Here is a 12,773-nt window from a genome sequence, read left to right as displayed (position 1 = left end):
CTATTGTACCTTAGGCTGCAGATATATTCATGGAGGCTTTCGAAATAAGGACTTTTGGAGGAACGCCTTCAAAACCACCTCACTGGCTGCGTTGTGTGGACTATAGTTTCGTCGTTTGACCACAAGCAGAAGAGACGCTGCAGGGCATCCACAGGTATCTCAACAACATTCACGCAAAGTCGGTTTCCCTCAGGGAAGAGTGCGTAGCTGCGAAGTGCTTTTTCTTGATGCCTACGTATGGACACCTACCATCGCCCTGCCCAGAATAAGTTGTCCTCATTACGTTGGTGGGAACGGCATATCGAATTACTGACACAGCAAATTCAGAATAAGAGATAAGCTAGCTACGGAAAATATTTAGTAACAAGTGGCTATGTCATAAATAGAGTTCTGAAGCGGAGGTAAGTATGAGTGCATAAGCTGGAGTATGCAGCGACTCAAGAGGTCACAGCACCAAATAATTTGCGGTTCTGTCATAGATATAAAGAGTGGGACTGACGCTAAGGGAAAAGCTCTCCGATCTTTTAAAGCCAATTTTTTCGAGCAATCATGAAACAGATGATATTTTAAAATCTGTTAACACTAGAACCGCCAGAGCGGTCAAAATGACCACAACACGTTTTCAAAACGTTATTTTGATTCCAGTTTTGGCCGTATTGCGAAGAGTTTTCCAGGTTAAATGTCAGAATCACCAGTACTAAATACATTTATTTTTTGAAAAACGGTTAAGACGTTGTTAATAAGTATACCTAGAACCGAGAGAGCGGTTAATTGGACCGCTGTATTGATTATAGTAATAAAATATCCTACAATATGTCCTTCTTCCTCTGGTTGAGATTAAATCTGTTGACCATCAGTCTCTAAACAGCAATAATACGCACAGTGGTGAAACTCTTTTAGTTTACTTACGTCCATTGTTTGTCTCAGCGTCTGCATATTGTCATTCGTTAGCTCGCAGCAACATAGTAATCATGGCTCGCAGATCTCCGCCGCTTACCGATGCAGAATTGTTCACTCTCTTACATGATATTCCAGATGATAAGTCTGAAGCAGAATGTGATCTAGATGCAGAAGGCCCAAGAGAAGATGCGGATGAAGATTACTGTCAACAAAACGATCACTGTGGAAGCAGTGATTCAGATTATGCTGAAAACGTAGTTCTTCAGCCAGGTTAGTAATAATTATGAAATGCGTTATTTACATGTCAAAATTAAACTTTCATGTTTTCTATTGTTCTGTTACAGCAGCAGAAAATGTATCATGTAAAAAAAGATATCAGAAGGGACAGGTCAACACATGCCTCCCAGGACTACGTAATATGTTGCTAGGTACTGTGGCATCACAGAGAGGACTGTAGCAGTGTTTGGAAAGATCACATCTGGCCGATTGGCGAGTCGTAATATCGTGAGAGAAAATCCAGGAACTACACCATATTCAGAGCGGTATGTTTCTGACGCCAGTGTAGTCAGTGCATGGAGTCTGTTTATTGATGAATCAATACTGAAAGACATAAAACACTGTACGGAAATGGAGGCAAAACGTGTTCTAGGAAATGAAATGTGGAATGTAAGTTTGGAGAAACTGGAGACTTTTATTTCTTTGTTGTATGCTCGTGGTGTTCTTGGAGCCAATAGTACTGAACTTGATGAATTGTGGTCTGAAAAGTATCTTCAGTGATACTATGGGGAGAAACTACTTTCGATAAATTCTAAGATTTTTGCGCTTCGACATTATAAACACAAGATCAGAACGTTTGAAGACAGGTAAATTCGCTTTAGTATCAAACGTTTGGAACAAATTAATTGAAAACTTTCATTTCACCTATATTTCCAGTAAAAATCTGACTGCTGATGAACAGCTTTTTCCAAGCAAAACAAGGTGTACATTCTTACAGTATATGCCAAACAAACTAGATAAATTTGGTATAAAATTTTGGCTTCTTGTCGATGTTGACTCAAAGTTTCGGTGCAAGGGGTTCCCTTATTTAAGAAAAGGCGATCACAGATCACGTGGCCAGATTTTCCCTGAAAGTTAGTAATGAAGTTGATCGAGGCGTTTCAAATGAAGACGTTAAACCGTGACTACGGACAATTTTTTACAACAGTGAAACTTGGCGAGAAGTTGAGAACTAATTGTACTAGCATTGTTGGAACAAGTAGACGATCAAGAAGAGAAATCCCTAATGCTGTGAAGGCAGTGAAGACTAAACTTTACGACTCAGATTTCTTCAAACATTCCAGTGTCACTCTTACTGTATATCAAGACAAACGAAACAAGAATGTGCTTCTGTATGACACTTTGCATTCAGAAGTTTAACTTCAAACTGGCCCGAAAAAAACTCCAGATACAATAGATTTCTACAACAATACAAAATATTGGATCAAATGGCAAGGAAATACACTGTTCGAGCTGGCACTCGTAGACGGCCAGTTCATGTATTTTATAATATTCTTAACTTGGCAGCTATCAATTCATGGATTATTTTCAAGTAAGTAGCAGGGATGAAGATCACTAGTGAAAATTATATCCTGAAGCTAGCAGTGAAGCTTCGTATGGGGTACACGGACTCGAAAAGCAACGTGGTGGAAACAGAAGCTGAATCTGAAAACTATGTGGAAGAAAATAAAATGAGGAGACAACGTCAGATGAAGTGTAGGAATAAGACAAGTTATATCAGCAAAAAGTGCAAACAGCGAGTGTTTGGTTCTTGTTCAAAGGACATAACTAAGGACGTGGTATGTAGTCCCTGCCACTAGAGATATGTAATGCATATCAGTGTGTCTTCCAAATATGTTGTGGTATGTGGATTTTGCAAACAGATTTCATGGCTATAAGCGCACTACATAAAATATCACAGTAATTAATTTTATAACAATGAGTACATAATAAATGCGTCAGCTTCTTACTACAAGAATTTGAAATAAAAACTGTGTTTGTCAATTAGATAAAACGTTTCTAAAAGCTCATTCAATATTAAATTTGAGAAAAATTATATAATGCATCTTCTTTTAGTTTCAGAAACCTAAAATAGACATTGGAAACGATGATAATGAGAACGAAAATAATAATTTTCATATAGCGGCCAAAATGTCCGCATCGGCGGGTGATAAAGATCAACGAGACCCTCTAGGGGGTCTGCTGGAACGGGTGAAATTGTTACGCAGTGTTAGCAGGGGAGACAGGATCAGTTAAAAGTGGCTTAAAAGAGCATGAACACCTTTTGTGGAGTAAAGATGCTTAGTTTAGCAGTGGCAGTCTTGTGCCTTTCACGAGACGATAGAGATGGGACCAGCTCGCTGGTTCACACGCTATACAATACGTCATCGGATATGCTGCAGCGCTTGGGACTGTAGCGAGAAGCTAAACCATACGCCAGACTGTGAGTCTTAATAGAAATATAAGTTTACCAATAATGGAGTGGGAAAAATGTAAAAAAGGCGGTAACAATACTAGGGAAGCAATATCTTTACTCCAATCTATGAGTATGTATATTATTATCTGAAGTTCATTTGACGTTTACGAACTAATATTTTGACAGTTACGATACACCCAATTTAAGAATTATGGTGGAGAGTAACAGGATTTTCTCAGTTAGATTGAAACATATACAACTCCCACTGACCATCGCTAGAATAAGTCAAACAGAGAAGAGCGTGTTCCCGTGTTCTGGAGCCGGGTGGCGTAGTGCACAGGCCATAATAATGGGGTGCAATGTAGTCACCAGTGCGTAAGCTGGTGTATGCAGTACATCTACATCTACATCTACATTGATACTCCGCAAGCCACCCAACGGTGTGTGGCGGAGGGCACTTTCCGTGCCACTGTCATTACCTCCCTTTCCTGTTCCAGTCGCGTATGGTTCGCGGGAAGAACGACTGTCTGAAAGCCTCCGTGCGCGCTCTAATCTCTCTAATTTTACATTCGTGATCTCCTCGGGAAGTATAAGTTGGGGGAAGCAATATATTCGATACCTCATCCAGAAACGCACCCTCTCGAAACCTGGCGAGCAAGCTACACCGCGATGCAGAGAGCCTCTCTTGCAGAGTCTGCCACTTGAGTTTATTAAACATCTCCGTAACGCTATCACGGTTACCAAATAACCCGGTGACGAAACGCGCCGCTCTTCTTTGGATCTTCTCTATCTCCTCCATCAATCCGACCTGGTACGGATCCCACACTGATGAGCAATACTCAAGTATAGGTCGAACGAGTGTTTTGTAAGCCACCTCCTTTGTTGATGGACTACATTTTCTAAGCACTCTCCCAATGAATCTCAACCTGGTACCCGCATTACCAACAATTAATTTTATATGATCATTCCACTTCAAATCGTTCCGCACGCATACTCCCAGATATTTTACAGAAGTAACTGCTACCAGTGTTTCTTCCGCTATCATATAATCATACAATAAAGGATCCTTCTTTCTATGTATTCGCAATACATTACATTTGTCTATGTTAAGTGTCAGTTGCCACTCCCTGCACCAAGTGCCTATCCGCTGCAGATCTTCCTGTATTTCGCTACAATTTTCTAATGCAGCAACTTCTCTGTATACTACAGCATCATCCGCGAAAAGCCGCATGGAACTTCCGACACTATCTACTAGGTCATTTATATATATTGTGAAAAGCAATGGTCCCATAACACTCCCCTGTGGCACGCCAGAGGTTACTTTAACGTCTGTAGACGTCTCTCCATTGATAACAACATGCTGTGTTCTGTTTGCTAAAAACTCTTCAATCCAGGCACACAGCTGGTCTGATATTCCGTAGGCTCTTACTTTGTTTATCAGGCGACAGTGCGGAACTGTATCGAACGCCTTCCGGAAGTCAAGAAAAATAGCATCTACCTGGGAGCCTGTATCTAATATTTTCTGGGTCTCATGAACATATAAGGCGAGTTGGGTCTCACACGATCGCTGTTTCCGGAATCCATGTTGATTCCTACATAGTAGATTCTGGGTTTCCAGAAATGACATGATACGCGAGCAAAGAACATGTTCTAAAATTCTACAAGAGATCGACGTAAGAGATATAGGTCTATAGTTTTGCGCATCTGCTCGACGACCCTTCTTGAAGACTGGGACTATCTGTGCTCTTTTCCAATCATTTGGAACCCTGCGTTCCTCTAGAGACTTGCGGTACACGGCTGTTAGAAGGGGGGCAAGTTCTTTCGCGTACTCTGTGTAGGATCGAATTGGTATCCCGTCAGGTCCAGTGGACTTTCCTCTATTGAGTGATTCCAGTTGCTTTTCTATTCCTTGGACACTTATTTCGATGTCAGCCATTTTTTCGTTTGTGCGAGGATTTAGAGAAGGAACTGCAGTGCGGTCTTCCTCTGTGAAACAGCTTTGGAAAAAGGTGTTTAGTATTTCAGCTTTACGCGTGTCATCCTCTGTTTCAATGCCATCATCATCCCGTAGTGTCTGGATATGCTGTTTCGAGCCACTTACTGATTTAACGTAAGACCAGAACTTCCTAGGATTTTCTGTCAAGTCGGTACATAAAATTTTACTTTCGAATTCAATGAACGCTTCACGCATAGCCCTCCTTACGCTAACTTTGACATCGTTTAGCTTCTGTTTGTCTGAGAGGTTTTGGCTGCGTTTAAACTTGGAGTGGAGCTCTCTTTGCTTTCGCAGTAGTTTCCTAACTTTGTTGTTGTACCACGGTGGGTTTTTCCCGTCCCTCACAGTTTTAGTCGGCGCGTACCTGTCTAAAACGCATTTTACGATTGCCTTGAACTTTTTCCGTAAACACTCAACATTGTCAGTGTCGGAACAGAAATTTTCGTTTTGATCTGTTAGGTAGTCTGAAATCTGCCTTCTATTACTCTTGCTAAACAGATAAACCTTCCTCCCTTTTTTTATATTCCTATTAACTTCCATATTCAGGGATGCTGCAACGGCCTTATGATCACTGATTCCCTGTTCTGTACATACAGAGTCGAAAAGTTCGGGTCTGTTTGTTATCAGTAGGTCCAATATGTTATCTCCACGAGTCGGTTCTCTGTTTAATTGCTCGAGGTAATTTTCGGATAGTGCACTCAGTATAATGTCACTCGATGCTCTGTCCCTACCACCCGTCCTAAACATCTGAGTGTCCCAGTCTATATCTGGTAAATTGAAATCTCCACCTAAGACTATAACATGCTGAGAAAATTTATGCGAAATGTATTCCAAATTTTCTCTCAGTTGTTCTGCCACTAATGCTGCTGAGTCGGGAGGTCGGTAAAAGGAGCCAATTATTAACCTAGTTCGGTTGTTTAGTGTAACCTCCACCCATAATAATTCACAGGAACTATCCACTTCTACTTCACTACAGGATAAACTACTACTAACAGCGATGAACACTCCACCACCGGTTGCATGCAGTCTATCCTTTCTAAACACCGTCTGTACCTTTGTAAAAATTTCGGCAGAATTTATCTCTGGCTTAAGCCAGCTTTCTGTACCTATAACGATTTCAGCTTCGGTGCTTTCTATCAGCGCTTGAAGTTCCGGTACTTTACCAACGCAGCTTCGACAGTTGACAATTACAATACCGATTGCTGCTTGGTCCCCGCATGTCCTGACTTTGCCCCGCACCCGTTGAGGCTGTTGCCCTTTCTGTACTTGCCCAAGGCCATCTAACCTAAAAAACCGCCCAGCCCACGCCACACAACCCCTGCTACCCGTGTAGCCGCTTGTTGCGTGTAGTGGACTCCTGACCTATCCAGCGGAACCCGAAACCCCACCACCCTATGGCGCAAGTTGAGGAATCTGCAGCCCACACGGTCGCAGAACCGTCTCAGTCTCTGATTCAGACCCTCCACTCGGCTCTGTACCAAAGGTCCGCAGTCAGTCCTGTCGACGATGCTGCAGATGGTGAGCTCTGCTTTCATCCCGCTAGCGAGACTGGCAGTTTTCACCAAATCAGATAGCCGCCGGAAGCCAGAGAGGATTTCCTCCAATCCATAGCGACACACATCATTGGTGCCGACATGAGCGACCACCTGCAGATGGGTGCACCCTGTACCCTTCATGGCATCCGGAAGGACCCTTTCCACATCTGGAATGACTCCCCCCGGTATGCACACGGAGTGCACATTGGTTTTCTTCCCCTCTCTTGCTGCCATTTCCCTAAGGGGCCCCATTACGCGCCTCAAATGACTTTCATAAAATGCTGCAAAAACTGCATTTGTTAGTAACTAAATGCATCGTATTTTCTTCGAACATAACAACAACTGGACGTCGAATGAAATTTGAACTGTTCAAAATCTAACAGAACAGGGATTTAGTAACGTAAGGCTATGAGTTCGATGTAACTAAAGACTGTTAGTGTGAATGTCGCATGAGAAGTCAGTAATGAAACTTAAATAGGAATTATTCAACAGTAAAAGAGACTTGTAGTTGCAGTTAGATAATGGACTTTTAGGCAATTCTTGGATTTCGCTATTCTGACAGTGCACGCAATTTAGCCTTTAAAACGCTGACCACACGATACAGCAGCCGTGACACGGGAGTGCGCCTCGAGTAACCGACGACTGTGCCGTAGCTGAACGTAGTGAAAAACGTGATTGATATATGGACTTTGCTAACAGTCGATTTTTAGCAGGTGTACCATACCGAAAAATCAGAAAGGCAGTCGAATCTACTAGACGCCCGGAAAGTTCAAATCATGGCGATGGCTTGAAACCACCGGCCGCGCGGCTGCCTGTCCTCTGTACTACAAGCACGCCACCGGCACAATATGCATGCATAAACACAAACATGGCGCCACTCACGCCCCTCCCTAGTACAACGGTGAACGCCCTCAGCACTCACAGCAGCGTTAGTAAGTATCCAATCACTAACATCTATGGCGATAAACGCAACAAGTGCTACGTGGACTTTTCGGAATGTAAGATCCGATCGGTTACTTAATGGACACCACAGTGGAAATCAAAAAAGTCTCATTTGCATCAGTTTTCTACAATTGCCAACTACTTCTCTACACAGTCGCTGCTCCGAATTTCTCAAACGTCTGTCGTGGCGTTATACCAGCCTTATTCTCTACGGTGGACTGCAGTTCGTTGCTTGTGCCAAAATGTTGTCTTCTCAGCCAGTGGGTCATGTGAACAAAGATGAAGATCAGAGGGAGGCAAATCTGGACTGTATCATCAAACACTTCTCATCGATAACATTGCAGGGGAATCCTCATTGTCCCTGCAGTGAGCTGCCGAGAATTGTCATGAAGAAGGAAATGTATGACAGGTACGTGACGTGGGATTGTATGAAATCAGGCGAAACCTCGTAGTGGGTACCCATATTTGACTGGAGACACTATTGTTCTAGGAATCTTTATGTACTCACTGTACGCTCAGAACTGAAAAGAGCCACGTGATGCGATCACAGGCACACTAGAGACTCCATGCAACACTTCTGTGTCGAGCTTCATCGGGTTTTGACTGTCGTTTCCATTTCGCAACCTATCCGACTTTTCTTTGCGAATAGGCTTCATATATATTTGCGATACTCACGTTTCACAGTGTTCCGCTCACCTAAAACTCTCTCTTCTGCCCAATTCTAACATGTCTAGATCTAGATCTCTGCCCTCCCCTACCCCTAAAATCTGCAAATTTCTTGAAATCCTGGAATGACTTAAATCGTACAACACCTTTCGCATCCACCCATCTCCTCCAATTCGCCCCCTAAAATCTGCAAATTTCTTGAAATCCTGGAAAGACTTAAATCGTACATCACCTTTCGCATCCACCCATCTCCTCCAATTCGCGTGTTATACAACCTCATCCACTCCCCAATCTTCCTCCTTGAAGTCGCTGCTTTGGGAAGGCGCAACACAGTGCGGTTTGGAAACCCGTTTCATTCGGTTGCTTCTCTGCAGGCACGAACTAATATCACGCAAAAACACGGAGTGGATGATTTCTCTGCTTGTTCTGACACGCCTGCCCCCTTGTGAAATTATGCCACGGCTCGTGTTATGAATCGAAACATGGAAACGTGTATAGTCCATCGACATCTGCCATTCTAAAACCCCATAGGTACTAATTCCCGTTTATGTCTTATCCGTCACCTCCGGCCAGAGCTTCAACAATCTGTCCATTTTTGTACACCTCTTGCGAGTCCTAGTAACAGCGTTCGACATCACACAATCCTTCCATTTTTCTCCACCCCCTCAAAGAGTTTTAGTCGCTACCTGCGGTTCCACAGGGTCCCAAATCCATATTCATAGTTTCAACTCTATCTCGAATTTGATCATTTTCATGCATCACCAACATCAAAATTATACCACGATACTTTATTATCAATATCATCAGCGATTAAATTCTAGCTGTAGTATAAAAGCATCTAAAAACATCATTTATTATCATTTCTGTATAAACTGACGGAAAAATTCGAAATACCAAAGAATAATTAACGTAGAGTAACAAAATCTCTGGAATACATTTTTCTAGGTAACATATGTGATTAACACTGGAAGATCACAGGTTAATGTAAGTTAGAGAAAAGCCATTGCAAATGTGAAATGCAAGTGCATCAGTAACCAGTGTAACCGCCAGAATGTTGAATGCAAGCATGCAGACTTGAATGCATTGTGCCGTACAGGTGCCGGATGTAGGTTTGTGGGACTGAATTCCGTGCATGTTGCACTTGGCCAGTCAATAAAGGAACGGTTAGCGCTGTTTGTGGATCACGCTGGAGCTGTCGTCCGATGCTGTCCCTCATCTGCTGGTGCTCGAGCTGGCCAAGCCAACATGTCGACACATTTTGGCTAACAACGGTATGCGGACGAATGTTATCCTGTTGGAAAACACCCCTTCAATGCTGTTCATGAATGGCAGCACAACAGGTCGAATCACCGGATCGACGTAGAGCTCTGTAGCCAAGATGCGTGGGATAACGACGAGAGTGCTCCTGCTGGCATCCGAAATGGTACCCTAGACCATAAGTCCAAGTGTAGGTCCAGTGTGTCTAGCACGCAGAAGGCTGGTTGCAGGCCCTCGACCGGCCTCCTCCTAACCAACACACAGCCTTCACCCATCACCGAGGCACAATCATCTTTCAACAGAAAACGTACGAGACGTCCACTCTGCCCTCCAATGAGCTCTTGCTTGGTTTGAGGTGAGTGAAATGCGCGCTACATGGCGTCTGACTCGGAGCTGTCCTCGAAGTAACCGATATGAAACAGTTCGTTGGGTCACTGTGGTGCCAACTGCTGCCCAAATTGCTGCTGGAGATGCAGTATGATGCGTCAGGGCCACATGCCGATCTTCCCTCTCGGTCCATCTTGTAATGGTTCTTTACTTACGTGACCATTACGGCACTCCAACCCCAGTTCTCGGTATCAGTAATATCGAACTACTTTTCTGCGAAGTAACAGACATATTTTTGTGACAATATTCACATTTGGCTTTATGAATGTATAGGTACTCCGATGTATTGATATATTACAGTGATATGGTTCTTGTGTGTATTCATTTCTGTGAGACTGTCATAATCTTTGGCTTATTTGTAACCGTCTTGGCGCGAATGCGCACAGGGCAGTCTTTGTTTCATTTTGCAGAAGTTAAGTTGTTATTTCGCTTTGTAAAAGAACAGTCAAGTCTTGTGTTCGGTTAAAGTGGAAATTAAATATATGAAGATTGATACAAAACTGTTTTCTTGATGATGTCACAATTAAGAAGAAGTATATGTGAATTTTCAAGAAGTTTGATAAAAATGTGAATCGTGAACACCAAGTCAAAAATTATATCTACCATACCATTATTCTGATCTGGGATTGTTTGACCATTAAGAATTTCCTGAAAAACGCATTTGATAGGTCTTCAAATATTGCTAAAATACACATCTGGACCTTCTAGCAGTCAAAGTGGAATCACCCTAGAATCAACAAGATGAGCCATAACAACTTCGACGAAATCTACGACGGAATCCATTCAAGATAAGCGCCAAAATTAATGACTTTTTTACAGTGACTTCATTATTTCCATTCTGATGATACCATCCTCAGTCAATAACTTCGCCCGCATCTCGTGGTCGTGCGGTAGCGTTCTCGCTTCCCACGCCCGGGTTCCCGGGTTCGATTCCCGGCGGGGTCAGGGATTTTCTCTGCCTCGTGATGGCTGGATGTTGTGTGCTGTCCTTAGGTTAGTTAGGTTTAAGTAGTTCTAAGTTCTAGGGGACTTATGACCACAGCAGTTGAGTCCCATAGTGCTCAGAGCCATTTGAACCATCAGTCAATAACTTCGTTGGTGCCCGATAAAGCGAACATATGCTGCGTCAGCAACATTATTAATCTGACATCTTGGGTTGTCGGGTGTTCTGCCGGATATCAGCGTCGTACTTGCACGATATTTCGGTCACGTAGCTCAAGACCATCAGGTGCGACCTGAGCCAGTCTCAGGTCGCACCTGATGAAGGTCTCGAGCTACGTGACCGAAATATCGTGCAAGTACGACGCTGATATCCGGCAGAACACCCGACAACCCAAGATGTCATTAGATCGCCGGGAAAGCCTGAAGAGTTATATTATTAATCTGATTTCTAACCTACTTTGCAAATGGTGGTATTATGTCCATTATAATTATCCGGGCTGTCATGCCGTGGTCGGTTGACGAATTCTTTGTCGATTCCCAACGTTTCGTCTCCGACTGCGGGAGACATCTTCAAGGGGGTCCGTAGCTCAATGGAAGGTCCAACACAGCCACTGGCTCGCTACTGACTGCCGCTAAATTCCGTGTCCGCGCGCTCCCACGCCGCGGCGTGACGTAACGTGTTTTGAAAACGTCAGTGCAATTGGCCGCTGTCCGTCGCCGTCGATCGCCGTTGCCATCACCCAGTAGTGGGCGAGTGGTACACATCTTCTTTAACACCGGCATCCATATGCCGTTTAATTTCACACCCTCCTCCTTACGGTTGAAATTATTAGGGTGTTTAGCGATTTCGATTGCCTCCCTGTAGAGCCTTTCGTAATATCCGCTTGTGGCCGGCGTGGGAGCGCGCGGACACGGAATTTAGCGGCAGTCAGTAGCGAGCCAGTGGGTGTGTTGGACCTTCCATTGAGCTACGGACCCCCTTGAAGATGTCTCCCGCAGTCGGAGACGAAACGTTGGGAATCGACACAGAATTCGTCAACCGACCACGGCATAACAGCCCGGATAATTATAATGGACATGATATTTCCGGCCGTGAAAGTCTACATTTTAGTAAATGTTGGTATTGTTAGAATTTGGATCCCGGTCTTTTTGCGACTGTACATTCTCGTGTCCACCAAGGCCAGCAATCATGTACAGTGGCTACATTCCTGTCAAGTCTTTCTGCAATATCGCAGGAGGATCATCCAGCTTCTCGTAGCCCTATTTGGCGACCTTGTTCAAACTCAATGAGGTTGAGGGGTTGATAATGGCATCTTTGCAGCCTTAGGGGCTTCTTGACTATCACCAAATCACCACGTCCAGTCTCAAAGGTAATTAACGCTGACGACCGTTACAGCGTGTCACTCTTATGCGACTGGTGCGAAATTCTAGTAGACATCATCTTTCAGATGTAGGAACACCCATACCAACTTTTGTTTACGTTACTCAACTCCTTGTTGTTGTGATTTTTTTGCGTCAATGTATTTTAAAAACTTTTGTATAAATGTATAACCTCTGAGTCAAGAGTTGTTTCATTCCCTGCCAGCCGGCTCTCCTTGAGGAACTGAAATAACAATAAAAAAAGAAGAGTGCCACAGTCAACGTCCGGTTCTTGGAAAAGGGCCACAGAAAGGAGGCTGGAATGTCGTATAAAATG

General features: G+C 43.6%; 1 protein-coding gene across 1 annotated transcript in view; it reads right to left on the bottom strand.

The window, feature by feature from the left end:
* The window catches only part of LOC126418941 (neuropeptide SIFamide receptor-like), a 141,907-nt gene that overhangs the window by 47,158 nt on the left and 81,976 nt on the right, over positions 1-12,773 (bottom strand). The gene's annotated exons all lie outside the window — the stretch shown is intronic.

The sequence above is a fragment of the Schistocerca serialis genome, chromosome 1, assembly GCF_023864345.2.
Source record: "Schistocerca serialis cubense isolate TAMUIC-IGC-003099 chromosome 1, iqSchSeri2.2, whole genome shotgun sequence".
Taxonomy (NCBI): Eukaryota; Metazoa; Arthropoda; class Insecta; order Orthoptera; family Acrididae; genus Schistocerca; species Schistocerca serialis.
This window is presented reverse-complemented; position numbering and strand designations above follow the sequence as displayed.